Source organism: Pinus tabuliformis, chromosome 3_1 (genome assembly GCF_031772625.1).
Source record: "Pinus tabuliformis cultivar Carrire ecotype Pingquan chromosome 3_1, CPIR1, whole genome shotgun sequence".
Classification (NCBI taxonomy): domain Eukaryota; kingdom Viridiplantae; phylum Streptophyta; class Pinopsida; order Pinales; family Pinaceae; genus Pinus; species Pinus tabuliformis.
In genome coordinates, this window is record NC_142301.1 from 13,275,087 (window position 1) to 13,292,744 (window position 17,658).

Here is a 17,658-nt window from a genome sequence, read left to right on the forward strand (position 1 = left end):
ATTTCTCCACCTCGAATCTTGCATTCGACATCTTGGCCATTTTTCCTCCTTCCTAGGGTTTCAGTCTTTCTAAAAAAAAACAAATAACCTCCCCAATTCAAACAGAAAGAAAAGTTTCAAATCCTTTGTTTCTTGCAAACCCTTTTGTTTTTCTAGTTTCAAAACATTCTTGCAAATCTCTTGCAAACTTTTCCTTCTACAATATTTGTAAAAAACAACATCCTTTTCAATCTCTGCTGTCTTTAAAAAAATTTCTGAACAACCAAACAACCTTTTCAAACTCTGCTGTCTTAAAAAAAAAATTCTGAACCTTTTCAATCTGCTGCTGTTTTAAAAAACAAATTCTGCAAACCCTTCCTTTTTTTTTCAATATTTTTATAAAAACCACAACTTTTCAATCTTCAGCCTTTGTTTTTTTTTTTTTAAATTCTGCTAGAAAAAAAAAAAACAAGTCTGGAAACTCCGATCAATACCCGGATTTCACGCTCTGTCACAAATCCTCTGCAACTTTATGCAGGCCAGCAGGCAGATAACGCAAGTTCTCCTTCTTTTAAAAAAAAACAATACGCAGCAGTCTGGCTCTTCTGGTTCTTCACGCAGGGACAATACGTCTACAGGGTCTTTCAAAAAAACGCCTCACGCTACACAGCGCTACACAGCAATCTCCCTCACGCACAGCCTTTCACGCTTCATTTTTGGTCACTGGAACGGTTCTTCAGCCTCACGTCTCCGTCACGCAGGGTTTTGGTCACTGGAACGGACGCTACACAGCAATCTCCCTCACGCACAGCCTTTCCCGCTTCAGTTTTGGTCACTGGAACGGTTCTTCAGCCTCACGTCTCCTTCACGCAGGGTTTTGGTCACTGGGACGGTTCTTCAGCAACGATTTCGAGGGTCTCACGCTGATACAGCGACACGCCCAGGTGTTGGACTCACGGCTCTGATACCACTTGCTGAAATAATAGCAGAGATTGAAGAAAGAATAGCAAGAAAATGGGAGAAGACCAAGAAATATAAAACTGAATTTGTATCTGCTTTATTCAAGAATGAATTTCCTCTACATGAGCATTCGATATATTCATGTGAATAACTACCGTTACATACATAACTAAATTACTCGTTACAAAACCGTTTAACTACATTTACCCAAATTCGTTGTCAAACTAACACAAATGCAGATCACACCCTTGATGTACTTTAAAAATCTTTAACCAAATGCAGATCATACCCCTGATATACTTTAAAATACAATGATTTTTTGGTTAAATCTTCAATACTTAATGCGATAAAATCGAATAGTAGGCCCGCAAAGAAGACTACCTTTAAGAGCTCAGTTTCTTCAGTAAGTGGGAAACATAGCCGCGAGAATTGATCTATAACTGTTATCTTTGAAAACAATTCATTTGAACACATCTGCTATACAATGGAAGCAATCTAACCAACTGGAAATATGTCAAGATCTACAATAACAAATCTTTTATACAATGGGAGCAGTGTAAATATGGGACGCTTTTGTTTTTTTTTGGATTTTGGTGATACAAGATCATGAATTTTAGTTGTTTAGTATGTATTTTTGCATCTATAAATAGATGTAACCCTTGGAAAATTTATAGTGTGCACTTGATTTTTGCAGCTTATACAACTGAAACTTCAGATTTTAATGAATCCAGGCAGAATTTCTACCAAAATTATCCAGGGAAAAAAATACCCAGAAAGAACTAAAGAAAAAAACGCCTATCAGAAGCAGACTCCCTATACAATATCAATTTTTAGCTTAATCCTGCGGTCAAGCAAATTTTGTAGCGAATGACCATGCCTGAGATACTTACTGTACTGGATGCGGTCTACTGTCCCCAAATCTATTTCTTCAATACTGCTAAGCCTCTCCAACCCTTGGGGCATATTTGTCAGTTTACAACAATCTTTGATTCCAAAAAACTGTAACATTGGCATTGCATTGTCCTGCAACAAGGGAAACGTTGTCAGAGACTTAAAATCTTCTATCATGAGTCGCTGGAGTTTAGGAAATGCCGTTGGTTGACCAAACTCTTGTGGAAGCTCACTGCACTTTTCGTTTCTATAGAGGCGTAGCTTTCTCATATTGGGAATCCTTTCAAGGCCTCTATAATCATATCCACTGGAACTGTTATCAGCCTCTAACTCCAGCTCTATGAGGTTCGCACGCTGAAAGATCCATTTAGGCACTGCCCATCTACTTAGACGAACTACTTCAACGTGTTTCATAACTTCCATATCAATGGGAAGAATGAGAAGGCTCGAACTGAGAGGCAGGCTGTACCAAATCAGCCTGTTCGCATGTTTGTCATACAAGCAAAAGTCCCCTCCTCCAAATCAATAGCACCTACTTGTAATGATGTGGAGTCATCGGTATCAATTATTAATGATAGGTGCTGGAGAAGGGTCAATCTTTCGAGATCCCTCAATTGCAAGGCATTGACACTGGGTTTGCCTGCGATTTGTCTTTTCAATACAGCACCCTTCAAAGTATGTAGATGAATGAGCTTTGATATTCCCACAGGCAAGTACTCCAAATATGGGCAGTGTTTCACATTCAGATGCAGCATATATTTGTGGTTACCTATCCCAGAATGCAGCATTCTGAGACGTTTACAGCGGCTAACATCAAGAAACATGAGGCGTCTGAGGCGATTGAAGGACTCGGGCAGCATAGAGATACTTGTGGAGGATAAATTGAGGAACTTCAGATGCTTTAAATCCCCCATAGTTTCGGGCAATTTGTGGATAGAAGTATGACTTAAGTCTAACACTGCTAGATATCTCAAATTGTTGAAAAAGCTTGCAGATATTAATGTGAGATCATTGTTATAAGATAACAATAAAGTGCGTAGCCCTGGACAGCGAATGGCCTCCTTGATTGTAGATATATTGTTTTTCATCAATGAAATGCTACGCAAATCCTGGCATTCTTCCACTGTTAATTTTTCCAATTGTCCTCCTGCCTTGAGAAAACATTTAATTTGGTTGAGAGATTCAGAAAGAGCTATATCATGCAACAAATCATGCATTTTGCAACAACCACCCGGTGAATCTTCCATCAGGCATCTATCAATAAGTTCCTTCAAGTAAGAGGGCCCTACATCGTATACGTCCTGTGCAGCATCTTGAGGACAAGTAGAAACAAGGCCTTGACTAATCCACAGATACACTAGAACTTTGCATTTTATTTCACTATTTTTAGGAAACGCAGCACAGAAAAGAAAACAATGTTTTAGATGATATGGCAAAGTATGGTAGCTTAATGTTAAAGAGTTCATAACGTGGTTGTCTATGAAATCTGGTTGATTTAAACGACGCAAGGTCGACTCCCAGTCATTAGTGTTGGGAATTTCTGGTAATTCCAAACAAAATAAACAGAACAAAACATAGGAAAAATGTTCTGTTTTAACCCAGGAAACTAAAAAAAAATTGTTTGCTGAAGACAAAAGTTTACACATGCACAAATAACACTTATATTCATTAAAAAATACTGTTGTTACAAAATAAGATCTTTTTCTTCCTCTAACAGAGGGATTACACAAATTCCAAAAAGAAATTTGCTCTATCTCTGCAACAGAGAGCAATACTCTGTTTTCCCAAAAAAAAATTAACACTGCTGAACATAAAAAAGGCTCTGTCTCTGCTTCCGCATTTCACACCACTGTGTATAAAAAGATTTTCATTCACGCGCTGCTGCGTTTTTCCCTTTCACATTCTGAACAAAGAAAAAATTACATTTCGGCTGCGCATTCCCTTTCTTTTCTTACCAACGAACAAAACTTACTTTCACACTGTTGTGTGTATTTTTATTTCATATTCATCGAACAACAAAACATAAAACATTACATACGTTTTTACTTGTGTTGTAAAAACAAAAACTATATCAGTGAAAATAAAAAATATTAAAATGAAAAACTTTACTAACCTTTACCTACCCATAGTAAATACTCATTAATTGTTTTACTGAGAAAAGCTGGCGGTCAAAATAAAAACTTTCAGTTCACATCAAATTCATGTTGCAGGCTTGAACACAAACTCTGATTCGATTGGACAGCTTCAAACCTTGGTTTCAATCGAACGGCTGTTGGACTATATCGCAAGGCTCTATCTGCTGAAGTTTACGCTCCAGGGAAAACTGCTCTGACAAAACAGTTATGCACGTGTCAGTCGATGATTGTTATCGTTGCCCTTCGGAGGAAAACCATCAACCGGAAAAAGGCGGAGCAGGGAAGTCTGGTGATTTTTGCCTGCAATAAATGCCGCAGTTGAAATTATATTTCAGCACTCCCCTTTAATTTCAACTGCTGGGTTATCAGTCATACTTAGACATTTCCTCAAAAACTCAAAACTATTCTGCCCCAATGGTTTGGTCAAAATATCAGCAACCTGCTCCTCAGTTTTGCAATGTTGTAAAACAATTTCTCCATTGTTTACCAATTCCTTGATGTAATGAAACTTTGTGTCAATGTGTTTCGTTCTCTTATGAAACATAGAATTCTTGGATAATGCAATTGCTGAGTTATTGTCACAAAAAATCACAGTTCCTTTTGTTTGCTCTTGGCATAAACTCCTTAACATCATTCTCATCCAAATTGCTTGACATGTTGTTGCTGTAGCTACCACATATTTTGCCTCTGCTGTAGACAATGCTACAATAGGTTGTTTTTTAGAAGCCCATGAAATGGCTCCTGAACCCATGTGAAAAACATAAGCGAATGTGCTCTTCCGATCATCTACACTTCTAGCCCAATCACTATCAGTGTATCCAATTAATTATGAACATTCTGAAGTAGTATATAAAATGCCAAACCTTTTAGTACCTTTAACATACCTCAGAATCCTTTTTGCTACCTGCCAATGTGCTTCTTTTGGCCTCTCCATGAATCTGGAAATCAAACTAACAGCATACATTATATCCGGCCTAGTTGCAGTCAAATACATGAGGCTGCCAACTATGCTCTTGTACAAACTAGGATCAAAATCCTTGTTGTTGTCCTCTTTGCTGAGTTTTAATCCCATCACTGTGGGAGTGATTGTTGCCTTGCTCTCCTGCATATTAAATCTTTCCAACACTTCATTAACATATTTTGCTTGTGAGATAAAAATCTCATTTCCATTTTGTTCTATTTCTATTCCTAAGAAATATCTCAGCAAACCCATGTCAGTGATTTCAAATTCTTCTTTCATGACTGTTTTGAAATTTTCAATAAGATAATCATCATTACCTGTGAAAATAACATCATCAACATATAACACAACAATTAGTAATTTACCATCATTTTCTTTGATGTAAAGGGTGGGTTCTCCCTCACAATTTTCAAATCCATTTTCCAGTAGATAAGAATCTATTCTACTGTACCAAGCTCTTGGTGCTTGCTTCAGCCCATAAAGAGCTTTCTTCAATCTGCACACTTTGTGCTCTTGGCCTTTCTTTTCATAGCCTAGAGGTTGTTCAATGTAAACCTCTTCCATTAACACTCCATTTAGGAATGTTGACTTCACGTCCATTTGGTAAACTTTCCACTTGTTTTGTGCTGCTATGGACATCATTGCTCTCACTGTTTCCATTCTAGCAACCGGTGCAAAAGTTTCCTCATAGTCTCTCCCATACTGCTGCTTGTATCCTTTGACAACAAGTCTTTCCTTGTGTCTTTCTATTTTGCCTTCAGCATTACTCTTGGTCTTGTAGACCCATTTAACTCCAATGACTTCTTTTCCTTTTGGTAGTTCAACTAAATCTCATGTTTTGTTTCTTTCTATGGCATTGATCTCCTCATCCATAACTTCTATCCATTTCCTATCCTTAATTGCTTATTCGAAATGAACAGGGTCATCAACATGACAATATAAAGCAAACAAAGAGTTCATACCTTCATTTGCTGCCTCTTGTTCATGAATGTCACTTAATTTTCTAAACTTCTTACCTCTTTCATTTGGTGTACAAGTGCTTGAAGAAGCACTTGAATTTCCTCCTTGTGGTGTGCTTGGAGAAGCACTTTCATTTCTTCTCAAGGGTGTCTTTTGCTGCCCTTGTTTTGGTGCTGCTGTTTGGGGATGTATTTCAACGATCTCCTCATCATCTTCATTATGAGACAAAGAGTTTTTAACATTCACTGTTTTCTCTATGCTTCCATCGCAAGCTTCCTCCTCAATGAACTGAACATCTCTACTCACAATAAGCTTCTTGGTGCATGGGTTATACAACCTATAAGCTTTGGATTCCTCACTATATCCAATGAAAATACATTTCTCCCCTTTTCTGTCCAACTTCTTCCTTAGCTGATCTGGAATGTGTGCATAAGCCACACATCCAAAAACTTTCATGTCGATGACTCCTTGCTTTGTCCCACTCCCATGCTTCTTCTGGCACTCTGTTCATGACTACTTTTGTAGGGCATCTATTCAAAATGTACGTTGCACAATGTACAACTTCAGCCCAATAATCATTTGGCAAATGCTTTGCTTTTAACATACTCCTCGCCATATCCATGATTGTCCTATTCTTCCTTTCGGCAACTCCATTTCGATGCGGAGTGTACCTAGTGGTAAACTGCTTATGAATTCCATTTTCTCTATAAAAACGTAGAAATTATTTGGAGATATACTCACCTCCTCTATCAGTTCTTAGAACTTTGATATGCAACCCGCTTTGGTTTTCTACAAGTGCTTTGAAATTGCAAAATCTTTCAAAAACTTCACTTTTGTTCTTCAGGAAATAAACCCAAGTTTTTCTAGTAAAATAATCAATAAATGTTAGTATGTAGTGGCTGCCTGCAAGTGATGGAGTTTGCATCGGTCCACATAAATCTGAGTAGACAATCTGTAAAGGTGCTTTTGCCCTTATGCTTTTCTGTGATGGAAAACTCTCTGTGTTGTTTCCCCAAGATACAACCTTCACAAATGTTGTCTGGTTTCTATATCAATGGTAATCCTCTTACCATTCCTTTTCTACTCAACAAGTTAAGACCTCCAAAGTTGAGATGTTCAAATCTCAAGTGCCACAACCAATTTTCATCCTTTGGTTCGCTTTGGAAAGCTTCTTGTGTCACTGCTGCTATTTCTTCTTTATTTTTTAAATCTGCTTTCATTCTGAGAGGGAACATCATATTCCTTGTCATCTTCACTTCAGCAATACATTGTTTGCTGGGTGTTTTATCCATGATGGTGCATACATCATCCATAAATAAAACATTGTACCCCTTTTGAACAAGCTGTCCAATACTTAAGAGGTTACATTTCATTCCAGGTGTTATCACTCAAGAAAAAATATTTTAAATTCTAAATATCAATTTTTTAATTATAAAGGTTTGGTGTCAGTGCCTTTGCAGTTTCCTGTGGATGAAAGTCCCGTTTTTCTTCTCTATCGAGATTGGGCTTTTAGGCTTATATTTCTCAAGATATGGACAAAATTGGTATTACTGGGTCAAATGGCACCCCTTACAGATGACAACTGGCAAATAAAATTGATCACCGCCAAGCAGAGAGTGAAATAGATCGTATGGATTGGATTGAGAAAATAACAGGAGTAATTGTTTCACTTTTGTGTTCTCAAATACCAGAGCGGAAGCTACCTTGTAATCCAATGAGCAGTGGGTATCAACGCACAGCCAATGAGAGCAGCTCATTGAGGGCAGCAAATGGTCTGGAATCCAAAACCGAAGACAATTCTCGGGCAAATAAGGGATGTACTGGAGAATGTGTGATTTACCTTAATTGTGGTGGTTGTAGCAATGCTGGTTCTGGCATTTCTCATTTCTGGCACTGGTATCATTTGGAAAGATGAAAATGTGAAAAGTAAAAAGAGTGCGGAGGATATAACGAAATGTGCTTTTCTGCAAAAGCAATTACTTCTTGCAGCAATTGACATGGCGGATGCAGGCTCAAAATCAGGAGGTTATGTAGTTTGCCGTAAGAGATTCATTGGTTAATGTTGGTCCATTGAAAGACTTCACATCTGGATTGCGATTGAATGCAGACCTTAACGCAACAGGTGTTGCAAAACAAAGCAACTATGAACTGGTAGGTTGTTCTGGTCATGGAAAGAATGGTTCGTTATGTGTGCTTCAACAATCTATCCGTCCAGAACTAATCACTGAGGTTGAATTGGCGGGTTGCAAAGGAATGTGGACGGTATATCACAAGGGTTCAAGTAGCCATGCATCTGAATCTGCAAAGCTAATGATTCAATCCACGGCCTATGCACCAGCTCATTGCATTATTTTGAAGGACACGATAGGGCAGGTGCAGCGGTGTGCTTATATATGATTCTCAAATGATAATACTTAAAGCTGCCCAGGCTGGTTATGGACTTGTTGGAGATGACGAAGCTAGTGGTTCTGGTGGTACTGTTTTTGTGCATATTGAATCGTCATACATTGTTAATGTGCACGATTTGGATATGAAACACCTGAAGGACTTCACATTTATTCATGGATATATAGAACCTGTGAGGGTCATACTTCATGAGAGGGAGCCTACATGGGCAGGGCGCCTAGCCTGGAAGCATCACACATGCACAATTTCAGCACTTAGTATCAGCATGACTTTAAAGCAACATCCTCTTATTTGGTCTGCTCCTAACCTTCCACATGATGCCTATAAGCTTCTTGTGGTGCCTTCTCCTATTGGTGGTGTGCTTGTAATATGTGCCAACAGTCTTCATTATCACAGCCAGTCTGTATCTTGTGCACTGGCATTAAATGATTTCACAATGACTACTGAAGGCAGCTCAGAGATGCCAAGGTCAAATATTGATGTGGAGCTTGATTGTGCTCATGCGACCTGGATATCAAGTGATGTGGCACTGTTCTCAACAAAAACAGGAAATCTTTTGTTGCTTTTTTGGTTTATGATGGGAGGACTATCTAGAGATTGGAACTCTCAAAATCCAAGGCCTCAAGCTTAGCATCATGCATATGCACAGTTGGAGATGCATTTTTTTTCTCGGAAGTCGCTTGGGTGACAACCTATTGGTTCAGTTCAGTTGTGGGTTGGTATCATCTTCTTCAATTTCAAGATCAGTAAAAGATGAGGCTGCAGAAGTTGAGGCAGAAACTCCTGCAGCAAAGAGGTTAAGCAGGGCTAGAGACAACAACAAATCTTTATTTGAATTGTGTTCATAGGTCTTGTCATGAAGTCTGAAACATTATACTGAAAAAGGCCCTGATATATTTTTCTTTAATGCTAAAAATCTGACATACTGGGGTGGACTAGCAAGACAATGAACTTCGTTTAAGCCTCTTATGTCAGGCAGCTATTGAAGCTCCAAGGATTCTTAATCTCTCAAGCAGTGAACACTTTAGTGAACCTTATGGGGAGGATTTTTTCTTCATTGCCAATGATTGGCATACATCTCTTCTTCCTTGTTACTTGAAGACAGTCAGATTTTGGGTTGAAACTGTGTTTTTGGAATTACCCAGCAGTTTCGTAGCGCGCTACGAAACTGCTGAAGAGGATGCATAACGCTCAGCAGTTTCGTAGTGCGCTACGAAACTGTTGAAGCTACATAATTTAAACTCAGTCAACCGATTTTGTGAGACCGAGGGAAAGGTTTTGAAAAAGGAATATCCTCAAAGGGTCATTTAAAGGTATCAACTTTCAACGAGGGCAAGACAGGTAGATGAAACATATATTCGAACCCAATTCTAAACTTTTTGTTATAAAGTGATCACATTTACTAGTCCATGGTATGTCAGACAACTTGGAGGAGGTTTTTATCTTCACACACGGCAAAGGTAGACAGCAGATCAAAGACGTGGCATTCTGATATGTTTTGTATAATCAAAGATGAAGGGCATAGTTCATTGGATTCGAACATCTTTGAGGAAAACCAAAGGCCGATACACAGGGACAATTTTCTATTTTTCAGGGGCAATGGAGAAAGTGCGACATCAAAGTCCAGCAAGCAGCTTTAAACATCCATCAAGGCTACAGCTGTAGTAATCCACTTGGCAGAGAATGAATCTTGATTGTAATAAATGCTATGTTCAGCATGATGTAGAATTAGAATCCTAATTGTTTTAGGTTTCTAGAGCTGTCAATTAGTAGCCAGTTGTATTTATTAGTTTGTTAAAAGGTTAATAGGTGTCATTAGAAGTAGTTTTCAAATTCCCCTCATGCTTGAGGAGGAATCTCGATTAGTTAGAATAAGAGCTCTATATATGGCTGAAACAGCAAGGTAATAGGGGTTGGAAAACTTTATGAGAGAGCATTGTATTTGGCTTATGTAGAGACAGAGTTTCAGTAATATAATTTGGCTTTACTTCTCAGGACTTATGAAGGATTTCTATGTTCAGAATGTGTGATCTTGTTCTTTCCTTAATTTTTTACAGTTGTATAAATGTATAATCACTTAGAATTCACTGATTGTGCTCTGATTTCCTGTATGCATTTATAAACTATGGTTCCATATGAGTTGTGTTCTGAATATTCAAATGTTGAATGCCCTGACTTCTATGTAAAGTCAAGATCCATGTTTATTAAGATGTTGTTGACTCCATAGGCCCAATGGAAACTTGTTTAATGTTTTTCCAGCATCCATATTTGTCTCAGTTATTTCACAAAGAGTTAGCCATCTTATCTTTCTCAAAATCATTAACCTTTGAGAGAGCCCTCTCAGGTTGAGGAGGCTAAGCCTCAGCCAAAAGTTGGTTTGAAATAGTTACTTAGAGTCAACCTGACCAACAGCCTATCAGGATCTGATTTTGAGATAACACCAGGAACATAATAAACATCTGTTATGGTTTTCTTTTCACCTTTCCTTGTTAAAACTTTACTTCTCCTTTTCCCATAACAGAAACTTTATTATCAGTCCCTAGTGTGACTTGTGACTTCACACTTTGATCTAACATAGAAAACAGGGTTATGTTTCCTATCATATGGTTACTGCAACCGGAGTCTAGAAACCATACATCTTCACTCTTTTCTTCAGCCATATTACAGGGTAAAAACAAATTATTTTGGCTGATATTTTCTCTAGTGAAATTTGCACTAGTTCTATTATTCATATCATGCTGCTTCTTCCTACATTCATTTGCATAATGCCCATATTTTTTACAATAATGACATTGGACATTGGCTTTATCATACCTTTGTCCCTGAGCATGATGTTGTCCACTTTGTTGGCTACTTCCTTGGCCTTGATTCTGATTTGGATTGCTGCCTCTTCCTTGAGCATTTGCTGGATTGTTTCTTCCACTTCTGTTTTGGTTTCTGCCTCTTCCTATCTTGTTTCCTCTGCCTTAACATCTTCCTCTTCCAAAGAACATCTGGGTCTTAAAGGCATGTTCTAGAGATGAGTTTTCATTTGTACTCAATCTCTACTTATGTGTTATCAGTGATGCATGTAGTTCATCAACTGAAAAGTTTGTAAGATCCTTTGTCTCTTCTATGTTGGTGACAATCACATCGAACCTTGAGGGTAAGATCCTCAATAATTTCTCCACAATCCTCTTTTCTTCAAGAATCTCTCCATGAGACCTTATCTGTGTGACCAGACCAATCACATGTGTGAAGAATGAGTCAATATTATCTGACTTCTTCATGCAAAAATTCTCAAAATCTCTCCTCAGCAACTGTAGTTTTGTTGTCTTCACTTTCTCCATGCCTTGATAGGCTATCTTAAGAGTTTCCCATGCTTCTTTGGATCTCTTAGCTATTGCTATCCTTGGAAACACACTCTCATGCACTGCTTGATACAAGAAGTAGAGGGCTTTAGAATCCTTCTTCTTATTTCTCTTCAACAGATCTTTCTCTGCCTAAGTTAAATTATTAAACTCATTTTCATCTGCTGGTTCTTCAAAACTGTCCTCAACAAATTCCCATAAGTCTTGGGAAGCAAGCAAAGCTTTCATGGTTATTGCCCAATAGTCATAGTTCTTTCCATTAAATTGTGGGAGCTGAGTATTACAGATACCCATGCTAGTGCTGGCTCCAGCCATTCTTGCACTCTTAACTATGCTTCAAAATACTTGACTGTGTATTTAAAACAACTGACTGTCCTCAGCAGTAACACAAAAAACTGACTTGAGAAATACCTTGGGTTCTTTCTTGATTGAGTCTTCACTCTGCTGGAGAAGCTGCTGCAACAAGAAATCCTTCCTTCAGCTTCTTTAACACCTTCAAAGAGCCCGGACAAGATTCGATACCATGTTGGGAATCTCTGGTAATTCCAAACAAAATAAACATAACAGAACAGAGGAAAAATGCTCTATTTTAACCCAGGAATCAAAAAAAAAATTGTTTGCTGAAGACAAAGATTTACACATGAACAAAGAACACTTATATTCATTAAAAAACACTGTTGTTACAAAATAAGATCTTCTTCTTCCTCCAACAGAGGGATTACACCAGTTCCAAAAAGAAATTTGCTTTGTCTCTGCAACAGAGAACAATACTCTGTTTTTCCAAAAAAAGTTAACATTGCTGAACATAAAAAAGGCTTTGTCTCTGCTTGCACATTTCACACCACTGTGTGTAAAAAGATTTTCATTCACGCACTGCTGCATTTTTCCCTTTCAGATTCTGAACAAAGAAAAAATTACATTTGCGCTACTGCGCATTCCCTTTCTTTTCTTACCAATGAAAAAAACTTACTTTCACACTGTTGTGTGTATTTTTATTTCATATTCAGCGAACAACAAAACATAAAACATTACATACGTTTTTACTTGTGCTGTAAAAACAAAAACTACATTTGTGAAAATACCAAATTTTAAAATTAAAAACTTTACCAACGTTTACCAACCCATAGTAAATACTCATTAATTGTTTTACTAATAAAAGCTGGCGATCAAAATCAAAACTTTCACTTCACGTCAAGTTCATGTTGCAGTCTTGTACACAAACTCTGATTCGATCAGACGGCTTCAAACCTTGGTTTCCATCGAACAGCTGTTGGACTATATCGCAAGGCTCTATCTGCTGAAGTTTACGCTCCGGGGAAAACTGCTATGACAAAACTATTGTGCACATGTCAGTCGATGATTGTTATCGCTGCCCTCCAGAGGAAAACCATCAATCAGAAAAGGCGGAGCAGGGAAGTCTGGTGGTTTTGGCCTGCAATAAATGCCACAGTTGAAATTATATTTCAACAATTAGGAAGCCTCCCTACTCTGGCCAAGGACACTGCTATTGTCTTGATGGCCAACGGTAATCCACTGCACTTTTTTACAATGAGGTGGGCAATGTTAGTCAGCTTCCCTGGAGGCTCTTCAAGTTCAGGGAAGGCGTGAATGTAGAATAATTTCCAGCTATTGTCTTATGATAAACATGTCTTGTAGTGGATGTGATGAGCCCTCATGGCAGCTGCAACTGTTTTATCATGACTAGTAAGAACAATCTTGTTTTGGGTATCGAATGGAAGACCAATCTTTTCCAAAACATCTTTGTCCCACATGTCATCAAGAGCAAATAAAATGTGTTTCCCTTGTAAATTCTTATGAAGCATGTCTCTAAGCACCTCTGCGTTTATGTATCTAAGATCCTCTTGACTTACCTCGTTTAAATTTTGAGTCTGATTTTCACGGCTTCGGAAGCTCAGCTGAGGGCTTCAAAAGCTCATCTTTTTGTTGATCTGTTTGCTGATATTTTGATCTTTCTTGTTTCTCACCTCATCTGCACTTGAATCCTTTAAATTTTGAGTTGCACTAGTTGGAAGTTTTGCCATATTTTGATTGCTGGGGAGTTTGATCTGTCTCCGTATTTCAAACAGCAGTTGTTTAGCCGCGAATTTTTGTGACACTGATAGCCAAATGAAATGGTCGAAATTCTCTCGGACCTTCTCGCTCTTGAAAACATGTTGAAGAAGACGCCTTTTCCCAAGCCCTCCCATTCCCAAAATCGCAATCACTCCATAGCCATCCTCCAATATCCAATTTGTAATGATATGGATGTTATGTTCCATACCCAAAGTATGGGATTCTCTAATAAATGCACTAGATTTCTCCCTCAGATCTTCTGCATTATATGCATTTAAAAAATTCACATGAAGTACTGAACTGAGATATTTTGTTGGGAATTTCTGATAATTCCAAAACAACAAAAATGAACAGAGAATAATGCTCTGTTTTTAACACAGGAAACAGAGTTTTTCACACACCCAAAAAAAACTTTGCATTCATTAACAACACTGACTGTTACAAAAAAACATACTTCCTCTAACAGAGGGATTACACCAAGAACGCTTCAGATGCCTTTAGTTCTTCACTCTATCTCTTCCTAAAAAAAATAACACTATTGTGTCTGCACTTCTGTGCATTACAAAAACACTCTGTCTCTGCTTGCAAATTTACACTGCTGTGTGTAAAAAAAAAAATTCATTCGCACTTTGCTGCGTATTACATTACATTTTTCAATAAAAAACATGACATAACTTTACGTTTTACTTGTGCTAAGAAAAAAAACAATAAATTAAAGTCTTCACCTACATTTACCAACCGCAGTAAGTTTCCATTAATAACTTCACATGGCGATATATATTTTTATTATTAACTGTAGATTTTACTCCAAGTTAATCGGACGATTGTTGGTCAAAATCGCACGACTCTTTTTATCGAAATTTACGCGCCGAGGAGAGTTGTTTTTGACAAAACTGCTTAGGGCACGTGTCAGCTGATTAGTGTGATCGCTGCCTCCGGAGAATTACCACCTTTCCGTAAACGGTCGTGCGAGGAATTCTCAGACGGTTTTCAAAAATAAACGTTGCAGTTGAAAGTACCATTTCAACACTCCCCTTTAATTTCAACTGTTGGGTTATCAGTCATACCCAGACATTTCCTCAAAAACTCAAAACTTTTCTGCCCCAATGGTTTGGTCAGAATGTCTGCAACCTGCTCCTGAGTTCTGCAGTGTACTAAAACAATTTCTCCATTGTTTACCAATTCCCTGATGTAATGAAACTTTGTGTCAATGTGTTTCGTTCTCTTATGAAACACAGAATTCTTGGATAATGCAATAGCTGAGCTATTATCACAAAAAATCACAGTTCCTTTTGCTTGCTCTTGGCATAAACTCCTTAACATCATTCTCATCCAAATTGCTTGACATGCTGCTGCTGTGGCTGCCACATATTCTGCTTTTGCTGTAGACAACGCTACAATAGGCTGTTTTTAAGAAGCCCATGAAATGGCTCCTGAACCCCTGTGAAAAACATAACCAGATGTGCTTTTCTGATCATCTACACTTCCAGCCCAATCACTATTAGTGTATCCAATTAAATTTGAACATTCTGAAGCTATATATAAAATGCCAAACCTTTTAGTACCTTTAACATACCTCAGAATCCTTTTTGCTGCCTGCCAATGTGATTCTTTTGGCCTCTCCATGAATCTGGAAATCAAACTAACAGCATGCATTATATTCGGCCTAGTTGCAGTCAAATACATGAGGCTGCCAACTATGCTCTTGTACAAACTAGGATCAAAATCATTGATGTTGTCCTCTTTGCTGAGTTTTAATCCCATCATTGTGGGAGTGATTGTTGCTTTGCTCTCCTGCATATTAAATCTTTCCAACACTTAAACACTTAATTAACATATTTCGCTTGTGAGATAAAAATCACATTTCCACTTTGTTCTACTTCTATTCCTAAGAAGTATCTCAGCAAACCCATGTCAGTCATTTCAAATTCTTCTTTCATGACTGTGTTGAAATTTCAATAAGGTAATCATCATTACCTGTGAAAATAACATCATCAACATATAATACAACAATTAGTATTTTACCATCCTTTTCTTTGATGTAGAAGGTGGGTTCTCCCTCACACTTTTCAAATCCATTTTCCAATAGATAGGAATCTATCCTACTGTACCACGCTCTTGGTGCTTGCTTCAGCCCATAAAGAGCTTTCTTCAATCTGCACACTTTGTGCTCTTGGCATTTCTTTTCATAGCCTAGAGGTTGTTCAATGTAAACCTCTTCCATTAACACTCCATTTAGGAATGCTGACTTCACGTCCATTTGGTAAACTTTCCACTTGTTTCGTGCTGCTATAGACATCACAGCTCTCACGGTTTCCATTCTAGCAACCGGTGCAAAAGTCTCCTCATAGTCTCTCCCATACTGCTGCTTATATCCTTTGACAACAAGTCTTGCCTTGTGTCTTTCTATTTTGCCTTCAACATTACTCTTGGTCTTGTAGACCCATTTAACTCCAATGACTTCCTTTCCTTTTGGTAGTTCAACTAAATCCCATGTCTTGTTTCTTTCTATGGCATTGATCTCCTCATCCATAGCTTCTATCCATTTCCTATCCTTAATTGCTTCTTCGAAATGAACAGGGTCATCAACATGACAATATAAAGAAAACAAAGAGTTCATACCTTCATTTGTTGGCTCTTTTTCATAAATGTCACTTAAATTTCTGAACTTCTTACCTCTTTCATTTGGTGTACAAGTGCTTGAAGAAGCACTTGAATTTCCTCCTTGTGGTGTGCTTGGAGAAGCACTTTCATTTCTCCTCAAGGGTGTCTCTTGCTGCCCTTGTGTTGGTGCTGCTGTTTGGGGATGTATTTCAGCCATCTCCTCATCATCTTCATCATGAGACAAAGAGTTTTTAACATTCATTGTTTTCTCTATGCTTCCATCCCAAGCTTCCTCCTCAATGAACTGAACATCTCTACTCACAATAAGCTTCTTGGTGGATGGGTTATACAACCTATAAGCTTTGGATTTCTCATTGTATCCAATGAAAATGCATTTCTCCCTTTGTTGTCCAACTTCTTCCTTAATTGATCTGGAATGTGTGCATAAGCCACACATCCAAAAACTTTCATGTCGATGACTCCTTGCTTTGTCCCACTCCATGCTTCTTCCGGCACTCTGTTCATGACTACTTTTGTAGGGCATCTATTCAAAATGTACGCTGCGCAGTGTACATCTTCAGCCCAATAATCATTTGGCAAATGCTTTGCCTTTAACATACTCCTCACCATATCCAGAATTGTCCTATTCTTCCTTTCGGCAACTCCATTTTGCTGCGGAGTGTACCTAATGGTAAACTGCTTATGAATTCTATTTTCTCTACAAAAACATAGAAATTCTTTGGAGATATACTCACCTCCTCTATCAGTTCTTAGAACTTTGATATGCAGCCCACTTTGGTTTTCTACAAGTGCTTTGAAATTGCAAAATATTTCAAACACTTCGCCTTTGTTCTTCAGGAAATAAACCCAAGTTTTTCTAGTAAAATCATCAATAAATGTTAGTATATAGTGGCTGCTTGCAAGTGATGGAGTTTGCATCAGTCCACATAAATCTGAGTGGACAATCTCTAAGGGTGCTTTTGCCCTTATGCTTTTCCTAGATGGAAAAATTTCTCTGTGTTGTTTCCCCAAGATACAACCTTCACAAAGGTTGTCTGGTTTCTCTATCAATGGTAATCCTCTTAGCATTCCTTTTTTATTCAACAAGTTAAGACCTCCAAAGTTGAGATGTCCAAATCTCAAGTGCCACAACCAATTTTCATCTTTTGGTTTGTTTTGGAAAGCCTCTTGTGTCACTGCTGCTATTTCTTCTCCATTTTTTAAATCTGCTTTCATTCTGAGAGGGAACATCCTGTTCCTTGTCATCTTCACTTCAGCAATACATTGTTTGCTGGGTGTTTTATCCATGATGATGCATACATCATCCACAAAGAAAACA

General features: G+C 38.0%; 1 pseudogene; it reads right to left on the reverse strand.

The window, feature by feature from the left end:
- Positions 1-1,435: 1,435 nt before the first annotated feature.
- LOC149185531 (putative disease resistance protein At1g58390) overlaps positions 1,436-17,658 on the reverse strand; it is a 53,961-nt pseudogene continuing 37,738 nt past the window's right edge.